Consider the following 23,219-nt stretch of genomic DNA (forward strand, 5'->3'; position numbering starts at 1 on the left):
TAGAATACCCCTGTTCAATAGTTATATCTTATTCTGTGTTTTAGGGTAAGGCTGTGTCTCCCATTAATAGAAGTACTCCATTGCACCAAGTGAAAGAGATAGATTCCCTTCATTCCCATTCCCAAAACCTCCATTCCCCCTTTTCGTCGATTAGAAACTACCTCCGCTCCAATTACCGCCATTGACCACGAGGCAGGGTCGGAGAAGAAAGGCGTGCCTCCACCTCGTCATAGAGGGGAGGGCCTATATAACCCGCAGCGCGACGCTCCCCAGGCAGTCGAGCTTTGAAGAAGAAAGAGATGAGTACTGAGCATTGAGATGAAAAGAGGCTGCGCTTTTAGAGAGAGGCGCTGAGAGGAGGAAATGAGCAGGCGTGACCGCAGCTAAAATCCGCAGCGCGACGCTCCCAAAAGAGAAGCTGAGACAAGCTTTGGCAGAGATGAGCTTTTACCGGGAGAGAAAAGGGAGCCCAAGCCGTTGAGAAGAGAGAGGGTCCAAGAAGCAGAGCTGAGTTGTGTGGTTTTGGTCGTCAGTGGTTGCGTTGTGGTGGTCAGTGGTTGCGTTAGTTGCGTTGAGTTGTCGGTGGTGAGGAGTGATTGGACCAAGAGAACATAGAGAACATCCAAGGAGAGGACATCCCAGAAAGCACAAAGCCTGCTGTAATCCTGGAAAAGCACGCGACGTCCACAGCAGCAGCAGCAGCGGCGGCCACAGCAGCAACCACACTCAACAGCCGCTTGGGGCCTGGACGGCGGTTTTGAGCAGGGCCGCGAAGGAACGGCGGCTGCTAAACGCGCCGATCGTGCTGCACAATACAACTCCTAGCCATCCTCTCCTTCCAGCCAATTCCTGTCATCATTCCCCGCGTGAGTCTGTCTTTTGTTTGTTCTGTCCCTGGGTTAATTAAGACTGTAGGTAAGCTAGCGTTGCACTGTGTATCTAATCTCGTCTGTAAATAAACGTGACTGCTTTATTTTTGCTTGTGTGTATAATAAATCCAATTACTCTTCTGTACGTCTTCTCGTCTTATTCCTTTTCCTCTTTGCATTCGGTCGTTTTAGAGTTTTCCAGATTTGGCAGCTGCCGTGCGATACGCCAAAGTTTGGGGTGAATCGGGTGAGTTGGGGAAGAATCGGGGGAACTGTTAGGTCGCGGTAATACACCACCGCTCGGTCAAAATAACATCTTGTCCGCGACCCGTAACAATATATATACATATATACAGACTTGGCATTTAATATGGAATATTTTTTTTGTGGGGGTGAACTTACTTTTCAAGATGTCTTAGAACCAAACGTTCATTGGAATTATGTTGAAATTATTCTAGATTTTGTTAATGTGACCTTCAAAAGAAACAAAAACCACAGTTGACATTTCGAAGCAAATAAATTGATCCTTGAAAGTGATGTAAGCTGACATCGAACTCAATTCATGGACAGTACTGTGTTAAACTTCTGTACGTTTTCCAGAAGTATCTCTTTATTTTGCACATTAGCCAAAATTTTTTTTAACAAAAACAAAAGTTAAATTACGACTGGGATTACGGACAGTAAAATTACAGTTCAGTCCTTCGTGTAACCCCCACGAGCATTCAGGAGAGCACGTACACGTTGACGCATGCTGTTCATGAGATTTGCCAAGGTTCGGACAGGAATCGCTTGCCATGCAGTGACAATAGCCTGCTGCAATTCACGCACAGAGGTCGGCTGCTGGTCCAAGTGGTCGATTTGATGCGTTAATTCTGCCCACAAGTTCTCTATCGGATTCATATCCGGGGACATGGCAGGCCACTCCATATGCTCCACACCACGGTCAGCAAGAAAGTGTTGGATCATGCGAGCACGATGAGGCCGTGCATTGTCATCTTGGAAGACAAAGTTTCCTCGAAAGGCTGCACGAGCAAATGGAAGCAATGTTTCTTCCAGAATGGCCCTGTACTTGAACTGTTTCAGGTTTCCATTCAGAAAAACCAGGTCAGTTTTGCCCCCTGCATGAAAAGCAGCCCAAACGGTCACCCCACCACCTCCAGCTTTGACTCTTGGCACTATACAATCTTTGTTGTAGGCTTCATGCACTTGTCTGCGCACTCGGACATGGCCATCTTGACGATAGACCAGAAATCTAGACTCATCACTGAAGATCACGTGATTCCAGTGTCCTGGCTGCCATTGACGGTGCTCTCTGGCCCACTGCAATCGGCGCTGGCGGTGTTGTCTGGTCAGGCGTGGCTTTCTCAGGGGACGCCTGGCACGATAGCCTGCTTGAACCAGTCGTTGGTTGACTAGCCTTCTGGATACAGGTACATTTGTCAGTTGCTGCCACTCAGCCCTAAGCCGATTAGCCGACTTGGTACGGCCATTGCGGACTAACCGGTGCAGCTGGCGATCATCCCTCCTTGTGGTTCTGCGGGGATGTCCTGGCCTCGGTATTGGAGTAGGGACACCCCTCTGAGCATTTCGTTTCAGGATCTTTGACACCTGACCTTGAGTGATGCCATACTGCCGAGCAATAGCACGCTAGTAGTGTATATATGTTGCTTCTGGGACACTCTCATTTTCCCATTGACTTACATGTTAATTTTTCCCCTCCCTCATTGCCCCTAAACACCTCTATTTCTCTCACCCTGTTCTTTACGAACCTTCTAACCTTTTGACATGTTATCCTTATTCATTAGACCACTTAAACAATGGTCCTTCTGTGTGAACCTGTGATCCTTCTGACCTTATGGACCTTTTAACCTTTTTCTCTTAATATCATCTAGTGAATCATCTTTGACCCACTCAAACAACGACCCTACAAATATTTGTTTATGTGTGGGAAATAATTTAATTCTCCTACAACTCTCCTCACCGTCTAATACATTAACAAAAAATATGTTTGAGTTTGGTTCTTTATTAAGATATTTTAACTGAGCTAAGATAAAATGGTAAACCTCCCTCAATGTTCTTGTTTGAGCGCCTCCAGTGCCACATACCATTTTTAAATTAAAGTATATATTTTCCTGACAACCATCAAAGTTTTCCGTCCACTCAAAAATATTTCCATCTTTTTTACCCAATTCACCGGTATTTAAATTAATTCTCTTATTTGTTTTGTAAATTGTTTTACCAGTTGTCTTTTCAATTATACCTATTTGATATTTTTCACATTCGTTATGTTTACCATTTATATACCAAGGTTGATTACACCTCCACTCTTTAGTCTGGTTGGTACTTGGTTCTATCATTTATATAATAGTAAAAAGGCGGCGGTAGCCCGTTAAAATCCCTAACCCCCTTTTTAACTTATCACTTATATACTTATATAACCATAAGGGAGACTATCAATTCCATTTTCTAAAATAAACCTCTTATCATCAAAAGCCCCCAATGCTTTCTTATTCATCTCTTCTGAATATAATTTATGTTTATAACTTCTTATTCCATTAATCTTTCTAAACTCTTCTTTCTTTGTTGTTAAACAGTTATAATAATCCTTAAAGTTTATTGTTTCTTTAATAACATTTTTCTTTACACCTTTTAACTTCTTATCAGTCTTTTCGACGTTATTCACAATGTATTTATAAGCATAAGCCTTAGACCTCAATCCCACAAATTCACTCATAACATTTCCTCCTAATTCATCCTTGAACTTTCCAATCACCTTTTTATTTTTAGAAGAGAACAACTCACTCTCTGGACTGTAATTACTCGTGTCATAGATATTAATGTCTCTTTTCATGTCTGAATAAACATCGTTGGTATTAATTTTCAAAATAAAACTATCTGTATCCATATAAAGTAGATTAACATCATTTTGATATTTCTTCCTCAAGTTATTATAAAAGTAATCATACATTAATGACTTTGATAAATCAAGAATTGTTGTTCCAATATAAATAGGTTTGTTCATTTCAATACTCTCTTTAATCAAATGGATCGCACAAAAGTTCTCAGTAAATACCTCAGCTCGAGTAAAACTCGGTCTATTAATTAATTTTGATGCTTGTTTCCAAGATGTTGATAGTCTGATATTTTGTCTTTTCCTCACATTCTCCATAGTCTTACCAAAGACCGCATTATTCATCAATTTATAAAAGTCTTTCTCAAAATCTGTTTTTGACTCTGTTCTTCTTTGTGTATTAAAATCAATGTACCCCTTTAACCAATGACTTTGATTGAACTTTAGAACCCTATGGATCTTCTCTACTCTTAGACCTTTTGATAAATATTGTCGCAAATTTCTTTGGTGTAGAACATAATTTTTCTTGTTATATAATGTAGTAAGTAATTTTTCTGTTGATTCACCTATATCAAACGATCGTTGATAATCACTCAACCATTCTTTCTTTGGACTTTCTTTCTCACAAGCAAATGGGAGATCTTTGTGTAGGTTATGGAGTTCCTCTGGATATTTTAAATCAATTTCAAAATAATAACCAACTTTTTCTTCATCCAATTCTTTTTGTGTAGAGATACATACATCTTGTAAAACGTTTTTGTAGTCTTTTTCCTTTACCCATCTAAGTTTTCCATAAGGAAGAGCCTGAGACATTGCCCAGCCATACAGGTTGTTCGCGTCATAGTACATCAAGTAAGAACTCTCTTTCGTTGGATCATAATTTGGAAGATATTTGTTATTTGCTTTTGCGTATCTACTCGAGCAGACTTGTGAAATTCCACCTCTTTTTGCCTTTTCAATCATCAAAAGCATATCAACATCGGTTATCAAATCCAAATCTTGTTTTGTCATTTTCAACATCGCACTCCAGGCCAATCCAGGTGCTGTGTAGTAATGAGCAGGATCCAATCCATATCCAGTGCGACAAACAGATCTAAAGGCTTCAAATACATCGGCCAACAAAAGCACATCAGTTTTGAGGTACAAATCGTGATACTCACCAAGATTCTTAATGTTATATTTTTTCCAAACATTTTGTGCGTGTACATAATCTTTATCAGATATATGACTATTATTTAATTTGTTATAGAAATTTTCTTTTAAAGGAAGTTGTGTTTCATTGAATCTCTCAAATGAGTCCATATAGTCATAGGGGTAAATTCCCTTTTGTGTTAGAAAATCTTTATCTAAAAAATACTCTGAAAGACATGGAAACTCTTTTAGATTTTGAACCAAGTTAGCCAATGGACTTGCCATGAATTTAAATGTATCAAGAAATCTGATATGAGTAATAGGAGATGTGTGAATTGTTTTTGTGAATGAAATGTATTTCTGATCCGTGTTTGGAATTGCTGAGATACTTCCAGAAGTCTTTGAGAGTTCCTTGATAAATAGATGTGTATCATAATGAGCGTTGTTATGAAGAAAGACAGGAATGAAAGAGGGGAGTTGATAATTAATATTACAACTTTGATGAGCCGGACCTCTATATTTACCATTGAGATGACAATGGTCTCTAACCTTTAGACCTTTACCAATTTTCTCCTCACAAATATGACAGACATTGTTTTTTATAAATTCCCTTTTTTCTTTACTTGTTAAGGACATTGGTTTATTGGTTTCTCTCATTATCTTGGTTAATCGAACACAGTCTTTTTCTAGTCGTTTCACAAACTCCTCTGGGGTATTTGAGCCTCTATACATCTCTAACTTGTTATATTTATCACCAACGGATGATTTGATATAATAACAAAAACCACAAGGAGTATGTTTTTGATATTTATTTGTGTATGATTCTTTTGGATCTGGAGAAGCAGTATCAATTTTTTCTAAAATACTTTCAAAATCAGCATATATAACAAATGGATGTTTTATTGTTTTCTTTTCATCTTTGAATGTGATCTTTGAGTCTTTTTTAGGCATGTTGATTACCGTTGATTTATGTTCACCACAATAATTTGAATGTTTATCTAATCTTTCTTGTGTATGGAAGAAGTTAAGACAACGCATACAAATATATATTTTATTTGTTCTTTTACATACTTGTGGTTTTATTAATTTTGTAATATCTTTGATGTATGTATAATGTGAATTTTCGTCTGAATTAAAATATAGAAGATTAATATGAGTTTGTTTACAACTGTCAGAAAGCTTTAAAACCTGAATGTTGTTTGTTTCGGTTAGACCATAAACATTAACTGATAAATTATTCAACTTTTCAAATTTAGGAATATCATTTAAAGTCATCGGAAACTTTAGATCTTTCGTATTTAATGTATTCTCATATTTTTTATAATGAGATACTCTTTCATCATGAAAATGTGGAGGATGTAAGTGTGCTAGAATAGACCAGAGAAAACATTTATTGTCTTTATTTTTGATATTGATAACTGCTTTTCTATTTTTGATAACACTGGGTAAATCAATGTAAGAAGAAGCTTTTAGAGGATCTGATTTAAGAATATGAATGTCTATGTAAATAATTTTTCCTATATTGAATCCACTTCCTACGATTGAATTATCCACATCTTGCTCTTGTTTAATAAGTTCATCATAGACTCCTGATGTTTTAAAATCTTGATATGAAGATATAAAGTGTGGCTCAGTTCTCATGTATGGTGTATCTATAACTCCTTCGTCCTTTGTCATTTCTAATTTTACTCCCATATAAAATTTAAGTGGTTTCATTTCTTTTAGTGTTTTTTCAATCAACGTTTGAACAGCAGGTTTAACTATTTCTACAGCATCAACTATAGACTCTGGTTCAGGAGGTTTGAAGTTAAAGACTCTTATTTTAATATGTCCTTTGAATGCACCATCAGAGTTTTTAATAGTAAACAATTTTGACAAGTGTTTGTTAGTTTTAAGATGGGCTTTAAACCCCTTCTTGAGGATGGTTGTTTTACAGACCTTACAATGTTTTGTTTTAGGTGGAAGAGGGGAAAGTTTGTTAAGAATGTTGTATGTATGTTTTGCGGTGAGAATATGTTGTTTATAATATTTTACTTCCTTCTCGCAAGTATCACAATAAACCATATTTATAGCGTGAGAAAACGTGGTGTTTTATATATATCACTGTGCTTAAAATAAAACACTTTTGAGCTTTACAGCTCCGTTTTATATATATCGCTGTGCTTAAAATAAAACACTTTTGAGCTTTACAGCTCCGTTTTATATATATCACTGTGCTTAAACTAAAACACTTTTTCACTCAGAATCATCTAAGTCATAACTATCACATGAATACTCAGAATCATACTCAGAGTCATCAATAAAGCTACTCTCATAACTATCATTTGAGCACAAACTATTAGTATCATAACTATCATCTGTGTTCAATGAAATACTATCATCACCATCGTCCGAGTTCAATGAAATACTATCATCACTATCGTCCGAGTTCAATGAAATAGTAAAATCTTCACTGCTGTAATGACTCATATTTAATTAGCAGAAAAAACCTTTCCATCTATACCAATATACTTTCTTTCATTAACGGATTCAATCTCTACATTTTTAATATCAAAAGTTATCTTTAAATAATCTCTAACTATCATAGAACGAAATGACATTTCACCAGAAATATTAACATCATTCATTTTACTTAGATCTACACCCTTTGGATTATTAAAGTAAATACAAATTTCTCCACGAGTATTGTTGATGGTCTTATCATTCTTTTTCAAAGTATCGTGGTCAATCACTTTTTCAAGCTTTGAATAAATTGCCAGGAGTAGAGGAGAAACTTTTGTTAGATTTACTTTAATGGATGTCTTTCCAGGTATAGTTAGAGCTCTTCCTTTAAATGAAATAGAGGGGCTCATGTTATTTTCCATAACTGGTTTTACCCAAAAATTTCCATATTTATCTTTGTTCAATTCAACATCTTTGACATATTTTTCTATATCTTTCACCGAAGTAGAGATTGATTGAAATTTGTCTTTTGTGCTTTGAAACATTGTATTTATTAATGAATAAACTTGCGTTTAGTTTAAGTAAAAATTTACCATATAAATATGATAAGTTCTGAAGGATATTTAGAATTTCCAGACTCTCCATATGATAAATTAGAGAATTGTCCGGCTTGTGATAGAATAGGGCTTAATAATGAGGGTTCATATAAACAATGTATTTTCTGTGATTTAATTTTAATTAATGATAATAAAAAATATAAAAAAATATATAACTCTTTTAAATTAGAACCAAAAATGAATTACTTTACAAGATTAATAAAAGAGATGAATGTTAAGTATTGTGATGATAATACACCATTTCTTTCAAGGGAAGAGACTATTTGTATTGAGGAAATGTATAAGGGTTTAATGATATTTATTATTCAAAATAATTTTAATGGAAATGTTAATACAAGATACTATATAAATAAAATAATGAATTATTTTGAAATTAAACCCGAACTCAGGATAAAATATAGAGTTTCTAAAATAGCTCAAAAAAAGTTAGATGACTTGTTTTCCAAATATATAAATGAATGATTTTTTACCCGTTTGGGAAAATAAGATAAAATTTAATAACCATAAAAACATTCCAAATTCATTGAGATGTCTAATAGTTGGTTCAAGCGGATGTGGAAAAACCTGTTTACTTTTAAAGATGCTCCTTGGTCCTAATTTTTTAGATTATGATAATTTAATAATTTTTACAAAGTCTAGTTTTCAACCCGAGTATCAACTACTCTCACAGGGTTTTAATGCAGGTCTTAAAAAGGAAGACATTATCGGTTTATTTAAACTTCAAAACAAACTAAATGATTATAATATTGAAGATATAATACAATTATTTTGTGATACACAGAAATCAAAATCGAAACCAAAACCCATAACTTGTATTCTCAGTGATAATACGGATGATATACCTTCACCTCAAGATTTAGATAAATCAAAAAAGAACCTCGTCATCTTTGATGATTGTGTTAATGAGAGAAACCAAACAGTAATGGACAGCTACTATACAAGAGGGAGACATTCTTCTTGTAATTGTATTTATCTTAGTCAGTCATATTTTCAACTCCCTCGACGCTCAATAAGAAACAATGCCAATACTTTTATTTTATTTAAGTTAAATTCAATAGATGTAAATAATTTTTGGAGAGATAATTGCTCTACGTTATGTAGTAAAAAAGAATTTGAAAATTATATGAAACACACGATTGGAAAATATAAATATATTGTTGTGAAACAAGATGAGATATTAAAGGATGTATTTTTATTTTAAACATAATTACATATATAAATGACAACAATTATTATTAACCTTGTGGGTAAATCTGCTTCTGGAAAGAACTTTCATAAATCTAAACTCTTGAATAGTAAAAATGAAAAGATTGTAAGTTTTTTTAAAAAACACCCTATGATTCGTTTTGTGAGTACTACAACCAGAGCAAAGCGACCAGGAGAAGTAGAAGGGAAAGTTTATTACTACATTTCAATGGAGGAACATATGCGATTGAGGAACGAAGGTCAAATATTTGAGGAGGTCTCTCTTGGTTCTACAAAATATTCACATTGTAAGAGTGAGTTAAATAAAGTAAAATCTAATGGTCTTGGGATTTTAGAAACTAATCCTGAAGGAATGAGACAAATTATTAAACAATTGTGTGGTGATGGAGTTAAGATTTTATCATTCGGTTTTGATATCGATGAGGAGACTCAACGCAAACGTATGAAAAGCAGAGATACAAGTATTAGTGAAGAAGAAATAACAACTCGTATTAATACCAATAAAGAATTTCATGAAATATTTAAAGAAAAAGATTTATTTCAACACATTTACTATAATGATGAAGAAAAGGAAAATTTTCCCATTGACCTTTACAATTCATTAAATGATATTTTTCAATAAATAAATACAGAAAATGAATACCGAAGAAAGAGAAAGAAAGTTTAAGGAACATCAACAATTAGTTTCAAAAGTTGTTAAACAACAGGAAGAGATAAAGAAGAAACGGAGACAGAAACTAACTGGTGAAGAAGCCTTTGAAAGAAAACAAGAGAAATTCTTTAAACCACTTTTGAAAACTCAACACTCACCTACAGTTCCCACGGTAGAATTTACTCCGAAAAAACTTCAAATGCTCAAAGATTTTAGTCAGATAACAAAACAAGAACTTGGTGAATTAGAATATGATGATGAGGGATTATTTCGGAAACTTGAGCAGGTAAATCAACCCCCTAATTATGTTGTGGAAGCTCTTCAAAACAATGAATATTCGGCGGGTTCAAAAACCAGAGCAGGTCTCATTCCAACAGAAGAACCAGCAGTGTTTCATCTTGTGGAAGAAAAGGTATTGATATTTAATGATGAATTGATGTTCTTGAGTTCTACTCAACCAAATGTTAAATTAACTCCAAGATTAATGTTTCTTCTAACAAACCCCGGATTCAGCGGTTCAAAATATTTTGAGGAACCACTTGATATGGAAAGAGAGGAAGATAGGGTATATATTGAGTTGTTAAATGCACTTGATTATGGAGTTTCTGTTGCTGGTAAAAGTAAGAAGAATGAGAAGGAGAAACATATTATTGATGCTTTAAGTAAGCTTGGTTCGGGTGTTAGTTTTCTTCCAAATGACCCATCACAATTAGTTAATAGGCTATTATTGTTGTTAGGTAGTAAGAAGGCTGGAAACAACAATTGTTTTAATGAATCCTCAGCCATTTTAGATCAGTTGATGAATATGAAAATAATTAATAAATGTCAATACAAAGATATTTTATTAGATATTAAATAAGATGAGAAGCACAATTCTTAGTTTTAATTTCACAACGAGCGATTACACAGCTTCATTCCCTTACCCACTACAACTTGACCCCCTTACCTCATATGAGGCATCTTTATTGTCGATGGAAACTTATAATACCTTGTTTAATATCACAGAGAAAAACAACAAGTTTAGTTATAATCCAGGAAGTGGATATAAAACTATAACCGTTTCACCTGGAGCTTACGAGATTTCTCAAATATCTTCAGAAGTCTCTCGCCTTATGAAAGAAAAAGGTGATGAACCAAAAAATATTGTAATAGATATTCAAAAACACACTTCAAAATCAACTATTAAACTTAAAAATAATTATAAAGTTGATTTCACGATTGAAAATTCGTTTAGAGAGCTATTGGGTTTCTCTTCAAAAAAGATTGAAAATAACGGGACGTTTTACAGTGATAATGTTATCCAAATATCCTCCGGTATAAATTCAGTATTAATTCATTGTGATTTGATTGATGGTGCTTATAACGATGGAATAAGAACAAATACAATATTTTCATTCAGTGCATACTCAACCCCGATTGGTTATAAATTTAATATGGAACCAAAAAATCTTGTCTATTTACCTGTGTCAGGAAAAACCATATACAGAGTAAATTTTAGGATAACCGACCAAGATAATCGTATGATATCCTTTAATGATGAAATTATATCCATCAGAATTCACCTACGTGAAGTTTTTCAATAAATAAATAATGGTTATTGTGAGAAAACACGAGTTGGGAAAATATAAAATAATTACAGGGGAGGGCATGTTCCTTTCACCAGACTATACAAGGTATGTGGGTAGAGGATACTATAAACCTAAGAGACAACGAGGTGTAGGTCATCAATTTCGAAATAAAGGAGATGGGATAATTGATACTCTAATGGGTATTGGTTCAACCATCCTTAAACATAAAGACCTAATTGGTTCAACTGCTTCTGCCGTGGGCTCCGTTGCGGGTGCTATAAAGAGTATAAAAGATGCTCAAAAGGAGTCTCATAAATTACAAGCAATCAAAGAAATAAAAAAAGGTAAAACTCAACTATCTTCACAAGAACGACAAAAAATCATTAAAATACTTGGGTCAGGGTTTCAACAATTTTAATGCTATATAAATACAAGTATGGAAGCGATTGATAGTATCTATGATTTGGATGATACGATTATCATTTCAAACTCCACTAAAAAGGAAGACTATTTTAAGGTAAATGCTATAACAGGAACAGACTGGAATTCAAACGGAACAAAAAGTTTTGAAATAAATAATCAACAAACTTACTTGAATATAGCTGATAGTTTCTTGCTGTGTAAATTTAAATTCACTAAGGCTGCGAATAATACTAATGCTACACTCGTAAATGATTTCTTCTGGAAAATGTTTGACAGTGTCCGCCTGTATATTGGAACACAAGAGGTTGAAGCGGTTGATTATGTCTCTGCTACATCTGAAATGATGAAATTTACACTATATTCGTTTAGTGATAGAATGGGTAAGGGAGCTGTTGAAGGTTTTATTCCTGATATGTCAACGGGTACAAACGCAGACCCTGGTTATAGTCAAAGGAAGTCAATGTATAATGATGATGCAAAAGCTGAGAATAGTTTTACCGTAGCAGTACCTCTGAAAGGTATATTTGGATTTTGTGATTATGATAAAGTTTTGTATGGGCTTAAAATTAGATTTCAACTACAAAGGAATGATAATGTAAATAGATTGCTTTTTGGGGATGAAAATGCTTTTGGAGAAAATAATAAATTTGTTATTAATGATTTGTGTTGGTATATCAGTGAATATACTCCTAATCTTAAAACGGAAGAGATGTTAAATAGAAGACTTAACTCAAAGAAACCGCTAAATGTATCATACCTTAAAAGAAGATGTCAACACGTTAAACTGGAACACACTACCTACACTTGGAATTTGGGTGTTCTTCAAGGAAAGCCACGATACCTCTGGCTCATTTTAAAAAAACCAGATGGAGAGGACGGTACTAATAAGAATAATGCCCTGAGTGATAATGCTAAGGTGAAACAACTTCGGGTTTCTCTTGATGGCACATTTTATCCGCGAGATAGATTGGAAATTGATTGGGAAAAAAATGATTATGCGGAAGCCTACAAGTCCTACCAAAAGGTGTGTGAAAGTAATGGTAATAATGATCCTATTTTGGATATGGTTGCGTTTCAAAAACTTTATACAATCTATGCAATTGACCTGAGTTCTCAAAAGGAAACTATAAAGTCTAATCGAGTGGATACTTCTCTATACATTGAAAGAGGGGAGAGTGAAGAGGTTAATGCATATTGTTTGCTTTTGGAGGAAACAGAATTACAGATTAATACAGATAATGGTGTTATGATTAATATCACATAGGTTTTTTCTCATAAATAAATGGTTGGGGTATATGTTAATCAAATCAATCTTAATAAATTAACATCTTGTATTCAAAATCAAAAGCCTTGTATTATTAATGTTAATACAATTCAAAGAAAAGGAGCTGTAAGAATTGATGTTTTACTCACACACACACAAGTAAAAACACTAAATGATGTTGGATCACTTAAAATTAAAATGACGAAACCTATGTTAAAGAAATATTCAATAGACGAGTCAAGAGGAGGATTTCTCCCGTTTCTAATTCCTTTATTTGCTGGTTTAAGTGCGGCGGGAGCATTGACTGGTGGTATTTCAGCAGCGGTAAAAACTGCTAACGAAAGGAAGGCACAACTAAAAGCTCAAAAAGAATTGGAAAGACATAACAAGGAGTTGGAGAAACAAATTAGTGGAAGTGGTGTAATTGTAGATTTTGCTCAAAAACTTGAAAGTCTACCTGATAAAGCTAGATTGTTGGTTGGAGATATGCTTTCCTCTATCGCTCAAGCGGGTGTTAAACTAACTAAACGGGGTAATGGATTGTATCTTTCTCATAAATAAATGGATAAATGGTTTAAACAATTTGGAAAGAATACAACGTCAAATATAGAACTAGCTAAGTATTGTAAAACACTAAAAATTGATAATGTGGTTATTTGTATGAGAGATGAATTAATACATATAAATAAGAATACAAAGAATATTATTATGAATTTAGACACACAGAATGGTTCTCATTGGGTTTGTATTCATAATAGTCAGGATAAATATTATTTTGATAGTTATGGTATGCCACCACCTGTTGAAGTAATACAATTCTTACAGAATGGTGTTTATCAAACATTTCAAGTTCAAGAAATTAATTCTAAATGTTGTGGTCAATTATGTTTATATGTATTATTTCAACTCAACAATAATGAAAATTTTTATGATATCATTTTTAATCTAATATAAATGACTTATGTTGGAAAAGATGGTTCTATCTTTGGAAAATCTTCTCAGGATATTGATTTATCAAATTATTATACAAAGGCACAGGCTGAACGACAAAAATATAGTGTAAGTAAAAATATTAATATGAAGAATACTTATAAATTAATCAATTATCCAAACCCTACAGATGCGAATGACTTAATTAGATTTAGTGATTTATCACAATATATATTTTTAAAGAAAACAGCACGTTTTGTTAAACAAGTAAAATTTACAACCACAACACCTGGTTATACTGACCATACACCTTTCCTCATTGAATTTAACTACCTGCTTACAATTGAATTTTATAAAGAAGGACATATAGTTAATATGCGAATTAATAAATGGGGGTATGATATGCCTGATTTAGGGTATAATTGGTCTTTTTCAATAAACATAGAAGACCTACATGATTTAAATCAGTCTCGTAAAGAAGAATATTATCCACTTGGTGAAGATAAGGATTTATGTGGAAGTACAATTAGTAAACAACAAATACGTGATTTTAAGAAAAGAAAAATATATGATAGTATAGCGATGGTTCACATGACAAAGAAGGAAGGTAATGAGATAAGGATAGAAAGCCGAGGAATACAAACCGATTTGGTAGTGGGAAGATGGGGTGGTATTACCTGTCATAATATTAATCTCACATATATTTCTGATACATAAATGACAGGAAGAAGACTACAAGAGAATTATAATTTTTGTATTCAAGGATACCTACAAGAAAAGGGTGCTCGGTATTACATACCTTATGATTTGGAGCATATACATGGGAATTTTGTCATAAAAAACTGGCCTTATACTGATATTGTTAAACCCACAAATAGAGACTTGTTTAAAGTATTAAATAAAAATGAACTTCTCAAAGTTATGAAATATAAAACTCTTTTAGAAATCGTCAACAAATCTTATTGGTATCCTATTATGAGAAAAATAATTATAGATACAAGAATATCTCAAAATCCAGATGAGTATATGTATAATATTCTTTGGGGTTTAAACTCAAGGGTAGCAAGGGATGAGGAAGGAGTTGAAGAAGAGAAGGAGGAAAGAGAGAAAAGAGAGAAGAAGGAAAGGGAGAGGGAGGAGAAGGAGGAGAGGGAGAAAAAGGAGGAGGAGAGGGAGAAAAAGGAGAAGGAGGAGAGAGAGAAAAGGGAGAAGGAGGAAAGAGAGAAAAAGAAGAAGGAGGAGAGGGAGAAAAAGGAGAAGGAGGAGAGGGAGGAAAGGGAGCAAAGAGAGAGGGAGGAAAAATATAAAAAGATGGAAATCAGTGAGATTCGTAAAAGATTGAGTGTATTACAGCAAATAAATCAATCTCAACGCACCGAAGAGGAAATTAAAGAATTAACAACTCTTATGAAGATAATGGTTTCAAAAATAACAACGTCAATGTCTTCAATTTCAGGGAGGAGATTTAAACGAGAAAGTGGTGAAGAAGAAGAAGGAAAAGATTATGTGATTGATGATGTTGGTGTCATTGACTTTAGTTAGTTTTTATTTGTAAATAAATGGAGGAGAGAGTGAAGGCATTCCTTAGGATTCTTTATGTTTTAAAAATAAAGATTGAAATGTATATGTTAAAAACCAAAAAGGTTTTGATACTCTGTCGGAATTTTTCTGATAAATAAATATGAGTTATTGTCTCAAATGTAAAAAGAAAACTAAATCTAAAAATATCTCTTATGTTAAAGCTAAAAATAATAGAGTTTATCAAAAAGGAATATGTCAAGTATGTGGCTCTAAAAAGTGCCAATTCATCTCTCCTAAAAGAGGAGGAGACATACAAAAGTTTCTGTCAGGAAGTAAATTTACAACAACTGGAATTCCAGGGGAATTACACCTTCCAGGGTATTCTTTCTGTGGTCCAGGAACAAACTTGGATAAAAGATTAGATGAGGCTGACAATCCTAAACCTTGGTCTAAACCTACAAATAGGGTTGACGAAGTGTGTATGAAGCATGATATTGCTTATGGGAAAACCACTACGTTGATTGAAAAACATAAAGCCGACAGCGAAATGTTGTATAATTTGTCTTTGATACAAAATCCAACGTTGAGAGAGAAAGTTGATAGGTTTATTGTGAGAAATTTGATAAATGCTAAATTGAAACTTGGTCTTGGTTATTCCTCAAAAAACTATTAGGCTCTAATGATGTCATCAAGACTGAGGAGCTTTTGGCTGAAGAATTACACAAACCTATAATCACAAAGTTTAAAAGAAGGAAGGTTTATTCTAAATACACCGACCACATATGGTCCGCTGATTTAATTGAATTGAATAATGACAGGGGATACAGGTATGCTTTAACCGTTATTGATTTGAGGAGTAGATTTGCCTGGGTTGTCCCTTTAAAAAATAAAAGGGGTGATACTTTAATGTTAGCCTTTAAGCGAATATTTGATCGGGATAAAAGGAAACCAAAGAAGTTATGGACTGATGAGGGAACAGAGTTCTATAACAAAATATTCATGAAATTTCTTAAGGGGAAGGGTATTAAATTATACAGCACCTTTAATGAAGGAAAGGCAGTTGTTATTGAGCGTTTTAATCGTACTTTAAAAGAGAAATTATATAAAAAATTCACACAACTCGGTTCTCAAAAATGGGTGTATTTAATTCAGGATATTGTAGATAATTACAATAATACAGTTCATTCATCAACAAAATCAAAACCATCAGAAACATTTACAAAATTAGAATATGAAAAGGAGATTAATTTGAGAAAGCCCAAGTTTAAAGTTGGTGATATTGTAAGAATATACAAATGGAAAAGCCATTTTGAGAAAGGTTATACAAAGAGATGGACTAATGAATTATTTAAAATCGTTGATGTAATGGATACAGTCCCTTGGACCTACAAATTATATGATTTAAATGGAGAAGAAATCTTGGGTTCATTTTACTCACAAGAATTACAAAAAACACAAGTAAGCAGATAATACCCTTGAAAATAATAAATAAATAAATAAAATGTAATGGGGATACGTTTTTAAATCTGTGAACCCCAAACACAAAATCCCACAACTTTTTAGTTGGGGCTTAACTTTTGTGTGTGTATAATGGGGATACGTTTTTAAATCTGTGAACCCCAAACACAGAATCCCACAACTTTTTAGTTGGGGCTTAACTTTTGTGTGTGTATAATGGGGATACGTTTTTAAATATGTGAACCCCAAACACAGAATCCCACAACTTTTCAGTTGGGGCTTAACTTTTGAGTGTGCATAATGGGGATACGTTTTTAAATCTGTGAACCCCAAACACAGAATCCCACAACTTTTTAGTTGGGGCTTAACTTTTGTGTGTGTATAATGGGGATACGTTTTTAAATCTGTGAACCCCAAACACAGAATCCCACAACTTTCCAGTTGGGGCTTAACTTTTGTGTATGTGTGAGTGAGTCATAATAATATACAAACCCTAACCCAACCCCATCCCTAACCCAAACCCATCCCTAACCCAAACCCATCCCTAACCCAAACCCATCCCTAACCCAACCCCATCCCTAACCCAACCCATTCCTAACCCAACCCCATCTCTAACCCAACCCAATCCCTAACCCAACCCCATCCCTAACCCAACCCCATCCCTAACCCAACCCCATCCCTAACCCAACCCCATCCCTAACCCTCACATTCAAAATCCCAACCCTAACCCAACCCCATCCCTAACCCAACCCCAACCCATCCCTAACCCTCACATTCAAAATCCCAACCCTAACCCAATCCCATCCCTAACCCAAACCCAACCCTCACATTCAAAATCCCAACCCTAACCCAACCCCATCCCTAACCCAACCCCAACCCTAACCCTCACATTCAAAATCCCAACCCTAACCCAACCCCATCCCTAACCCAACCCCATCCCTAACCCTCACATTCAAAATCCCACCCAAACCCTAACATAATCTTTTTTTTCTTCTTTTAAAAAAATATGTATTTCTTTTTTTTTTTTTTCCTCTTCTTCCAATTCTGTCTTTCAAGGCTTTCAAGTTTGAAGAAGTAGAAATGGGAAGAAAGAATTTTCCAGCATTTTCTTCCTCGAACTTTCTTGATATTGCTTAAATCAAGCGTCATTAAACAAAGAACATTGTTCATTGCTTTAGAATCCAAAGAGTCTCCAAGATGGACCCCACAGGTAGAGTCTCCAAAATAAAACCAACTTTCCAAGTTCCCAAGGTATAACCACATTCCTGTTGAGCCTCCAAGATAGGTATCACATTCCGCGTCATCAAAACAAAACCCCCATTCCGAGTCTCCAAAAATATAACCATCTTTCCAAGTCCCCAAGGTAGAACCACAATTTTCAGAAATATTGGGGGTTTCCGTGATAAGTCTCACATAGTATAACTGCGGACCATCAGGGAAAACTTCCCTTTCCCAATTTTTTAGGGTTTCTATGATGTGTCTCACATAGTATAACTGCGGACCATCAGGGAGAACTCTCCTTGCCCAATTTTTTAGGGTTTCTATGATGTGTCTCACATAGTATAACTGCGGACCATCAGGGAGAATTCCCGTTTCCCAATTTTTTAGGGTTTCTATGATGTGTCTCACATAGTATAACTGCGGACCATCAGGGAGAACTCTCCTTGCCCAATTTTTTTAGGGTTTCTATGATGTGTCTCACATAGTATAACTGCGGACCATCAGGGAGAATTCCCGTTTCCCAATTTTTTAGGGTTTCTATGATGTGTCTCACATAGTATAACTGCGGACCATCAGGGAGAACTCTCCTTGCCCAATTTTTTAGGGTTTCTATGATGTGTCTCACATAGTATAACTGCGGACCATCAGGGAGAATTCCCGTTTCACAATTTTTTAGGGTTTCTATGATGTGTCTCACATAGTATAACTGCGGACCATCAGGGAGAACTCCCCTTTCCCAATTTTCAGAAATTTGTGGGTCTCCAATGTATGACTTGTATTCTGGCTCATCAAGGTAGAACTTGTTCAGTGGGTTTTGTTTTGATAACTCACAACAAGTATCATCATGGTAAAACTCTTTTTCAGGATTTTGTGGATCTCCAAGGTATAACTCTTTGGCTGGGTCATCAAGGTAGAACTCGTTCTGGGGGTCTTGGTTGTTCAAAATGTCTTCAAACAAAAAAATAACTTCATCCCAAGTTGTGTTAAAAGCAGAATTTTCATTTCGTATCTCAGATACAATTTCCTGTGAAAGAAAATAACAATGTATTAATTTAATACAATATTTTTATTTGTATAAATCAAGCTCTATGAATATTAAAATAAACTTTGTTAACTCTTACATGAGTCTCATCTAAAAAAAAAAAAAAAAAAAAAAAAAAAAAAAAAAATAAATAAATAAACAAACTTACCTCCATTGATAAGAGGTTCGAGTCCAGTTCATCAATCTGAAGGTTGAGTTCTACACAGGTAGTAGGACTCCAAGGAATAGCAAAGTTATCCCATTCCATTTCGGCATAGTAGTCCATTCTCAAGTGAAGCAGAAAGCGTGTTTGAAAAAGCCTGTGTGGTCGGTGCCTTTTATAAGAAGGGCTGGGTGTGTGTCATTTCCTGTGGAAATTCCCTGGGCGTGTCTTAACTGGAAATGATGTGATGGAAATTCCCTGAAAATGATGTAATGTATTACCTGGAAATGATACAATGCTGAAGAGTTTATAAAGTGGGTGGGACTTAGCAAAAGTGGGCGGAGCTTAGCAAAAGGGAGCGGAGCTTAGCAAAAGTGGGCGGGGCATAGCAAAAAGGGGGCGTGGCTTAACAAAAAGTGGGCTGGGCTTAGTAAAAAGTGGGCGTGGCTTACCAAAAAGTGGGCGGGGTTTACCAAAAAGTGGACGGAGCTTAACAAGGTGGGCAGAGCCTACCAAAAAGTGTGTGGCACTGGAGGCGGTCAAACAAGAACATTGAGGGAGGTTTACCATTTTATCTTAGCTCAGTTAAAATATCTTAATAAAGAACCAAACTCAAACATATTTTTTGTTAATGTATTAGACGGTGAGGAGAGTTGTAGGAGAATTAAATTATTTCCCACACATAAACAAATATTTGTAGGGTCGTTGTTTGAGTGGGTCAAAGATGATTCACTAGATGATATTAAGAGTAAAAGGTTAAAAGGTCCATAAGGTCAGAAGGATCACAGGTTCACACAGAAGGACCATTGTTTAAGTGGTCTAATGAATAAGGATAACATGTCAAAAGGTTAGAAGGTTCGTAAAGAACAGGGTGAGAGAAATAGAGGTGTTTAGGGGCAATGAGGGAGGGGAAAAATTAACATGTAAGTCAATGGGAAAATGAGAGTGTCCCAGAAGCAACATATATACACTACTCACGCTGTTTCATGCCGTAATTTCGTAAAGCCACCACTCCATGACAAACAGCATTATCGAGTTGACGGACCATCTCCAGAGGAAGCGGCAATAAGTTTTGGAGATGTGCAGCAGTTGTTTTCCACTAATACAGAACGCAACAACCCTTGTATGCCCGACTGTGAAGCCAATCATCAAATGCACCTGTCCGGAGAATTTGCCACGCCCCCTGTGATATAATCCTGTTGTTGACTTCTTGCTGCGACAGACAATCAGTGACGTGGTTCTTTCAACAAATAAATCACCAAAGTGTGAAAGAAACTCACCAGATTGATATTGTTGCGAATATGGAATTTGGCCTCCATATCCGCTTGTAAATATTCCCCTATTTCCCCAATACTCCCCAACTATCCCCAATCCCCCATTCCCTAGTCCCATTGTCTGTAAACAACAATCAGTAGAGCCGACCTTCCCCTTTTTCCCCCATTAAATGTCGTGCCCAGGTCCACCGCATCTCACGTAGACAACTTTCGGACATCTTGCTAGTTATTCTTAGTCTATGTCAGTTAAGGACTCCTTTCCATTAATTCTGACTCTTCGTTGCACCAGAATGTGATTATATGGCACCAGTAGTGAGTTTAGGACCTTCCCTTACCTACTCCCATCTTCTTCCCCAAACTACAGCTACAACAACAACTACAACAACGGCGCGCGGGGGGAGTGTGCGTCCTCACACCGGCTCGGTTCGCCGCCATGACCATGCGCTCCACGGGGTTACCACGAAGGGGCTCCCTGTCAGCCCCTCGTCAAGGGGCGGAGCCGGTAACCCCCCCGCACGCACCCAATGAGAAGCAACGAGCCGATTCCATCTGGGGCGGAGCTAACGAGCCGAGGGCGTGTCACTCCCCGCCGGATATACGAAGCGACTGACCGGACGTGACGTCAGATGCGCCCCCAGCTTGAAGAAGAGCAAGTCACTACCTCCGAGCGCTGCGACCTCCCTGCATGCTGCATCTCTGGACCGGACCGAGCCGATTCTGTCCCTGAGCCCAGGTGCACCTGGAGCCATCGATCCTGCCTTTCCTAGCCATCAATCCCCGTGTGAGTCAGCCTTTTGTCCCGTTTATCTGTCGTCTGTTGGGGGTTAATATAAGATTGTGTCTAAGTGCCTATCTTCCTTTGCTGTCCCTCTTGTAGTTGTAATCTAACCTTCCGAACGAATATAATCTCCTCCGGAGGTCTTGAGAACCGTATCCCTGGTGTCGTGTCATTTTAATCCCAGCCGTGTGTCCTTTTCCTTCATTGATCTAGCGTAGCGCGATTAGTCAACGTTCGGGTATAATCGGGTAACTTGTGCAGACGTGGTCATACCAAACCGCTCGGTAAATAACATCCACCACCACGTCTGTAACAATTGGTGTCGAGGAGTGGAATTCGAACCTGGGACTAAATTTATTAGGCCCAAATTTGTAGTAGAATCAATTCGGAGCGCGTTTCCCGCGCGAAATTATAACAGCGAAATTTGAATTTGTTTTACAAAAATAAAAACCCGAATTTTGAAAGTCGCGCTATGGCAGACCAAGACAGCTGGGGTCCGGTAGGGGAGAGTGAGGCAGGGTCGGTCCAGGACCAAATTGAGGGACGCGAGGAGAGCGAAGCAGCGAGGGTAGCAGACGCACAAAATAGCGTCGTTGTGCCCGACATTGCGGGAGCGCAAAATGGCGCCTCGCTGGTCACCGCGCCCGCGACCGTGGCAGCGCCCCTGGTGGATCCGAACCTTTTTATGTTGCAAATGGGGGCCCTTATGGAGAGGCTAGAAGCAAAAATGGGGGTAATGAATAACGAAATGGGGGTAATGAGGGACGAAGCGAGGGGTACTGGTGAGGGATTAGACAATAATTTTAGGGGATTAGACAACAATTTTAAGGGATTAGACGAGAAATTTGGGAAATTAGACAATAGATTAGGGGAAATACAGGAGGGGTTAATGGGGGTAGAAAACAGAATGGCCGCTCAAGAGAATCAAATGGAAGGGATGCAAAAGGGGTTAGAGGGGGTAGAAAATAGAATGGCTGCCCAGGAGAATCAGATAGAGGGAGTGAAAAATGGGTTAGAGGAGTTAGAAAACAGTATGGAAGGCAAATTGAGGGACATGAGGGACCAAGCGGAAAGGGAAGTTAACCAAATGGGGCAGCAGATAGAGGGGGTCAGAATGGGGGTAGAAACCAAACTGGATGCTCACAGGGAGGAAATGGAGCAGATGAGGGTGGCATCTGGGCAGGAGATGCAAGTGATGGGAGAGGAGATCAGAAGAGGAGTGAGTGAGGAGGTCGGAGGAGTGCGCGAGGAGGTGAGGCACTGTAAGGAGCGCATGGAGAAGGAGGTGAGAAAGGGGACTGTAAGGTTACAAGGGGGCATAGAGGACCTGACGCAGGAGGTGGAACAGCTGACGGAGGGACAAAAAGAACTAACGGACCAGGTAAAGAAGAACACAGCGGTAATAGGAGGGTTAAAAGCGACACAAAATGACCTAAAAAATGACTTGGTAGCGACGAAGAGGGAATGTCAGATGGTACGTGAGGGACTGACAACGAGGTTGGACGAGGTGATAGAGGTAATGGAGACGAAGGACCGGCAGGTGAGGACGCACATGGAAACGGTCAAGGTAGCCTTGGAGGACGAGCTTGAGGAGACGTACCGGGGAATAAAAGAGGTGAAGCAGAAATTAGAAGAAGTGGAAGAAGGGGTGAGTGAAATTAAGAAGCGACGGAGAGGGGATAAGAAAGAGATAAAAGAGGAGATAAAAGAATTGGTCCAAAGTCTGTGTCTGGATCGTGATGATGTGCTCATTAACCGGGTGAGGGATTCGCAGGTGATGGAGGAGAAGCGAAGAGGAAGAGGACCCGGTGTAAGTGGTGACCAATATGG

The sequence above is a fragment of the Myxine glutinosa genome, chromosome 5 (genome assembly GCF_964187855.1).
Source record: "Myxine glutinosa chromosome 5, kmMyxGlut1.1, whole genome shotgun sequence".
NCBI classification, from domain to species: Eukaryota; Metazoa; Chordata; class Myxini; order Myxiniformes; family Myxinidae; genus Myxine; species Myxine glutinosa.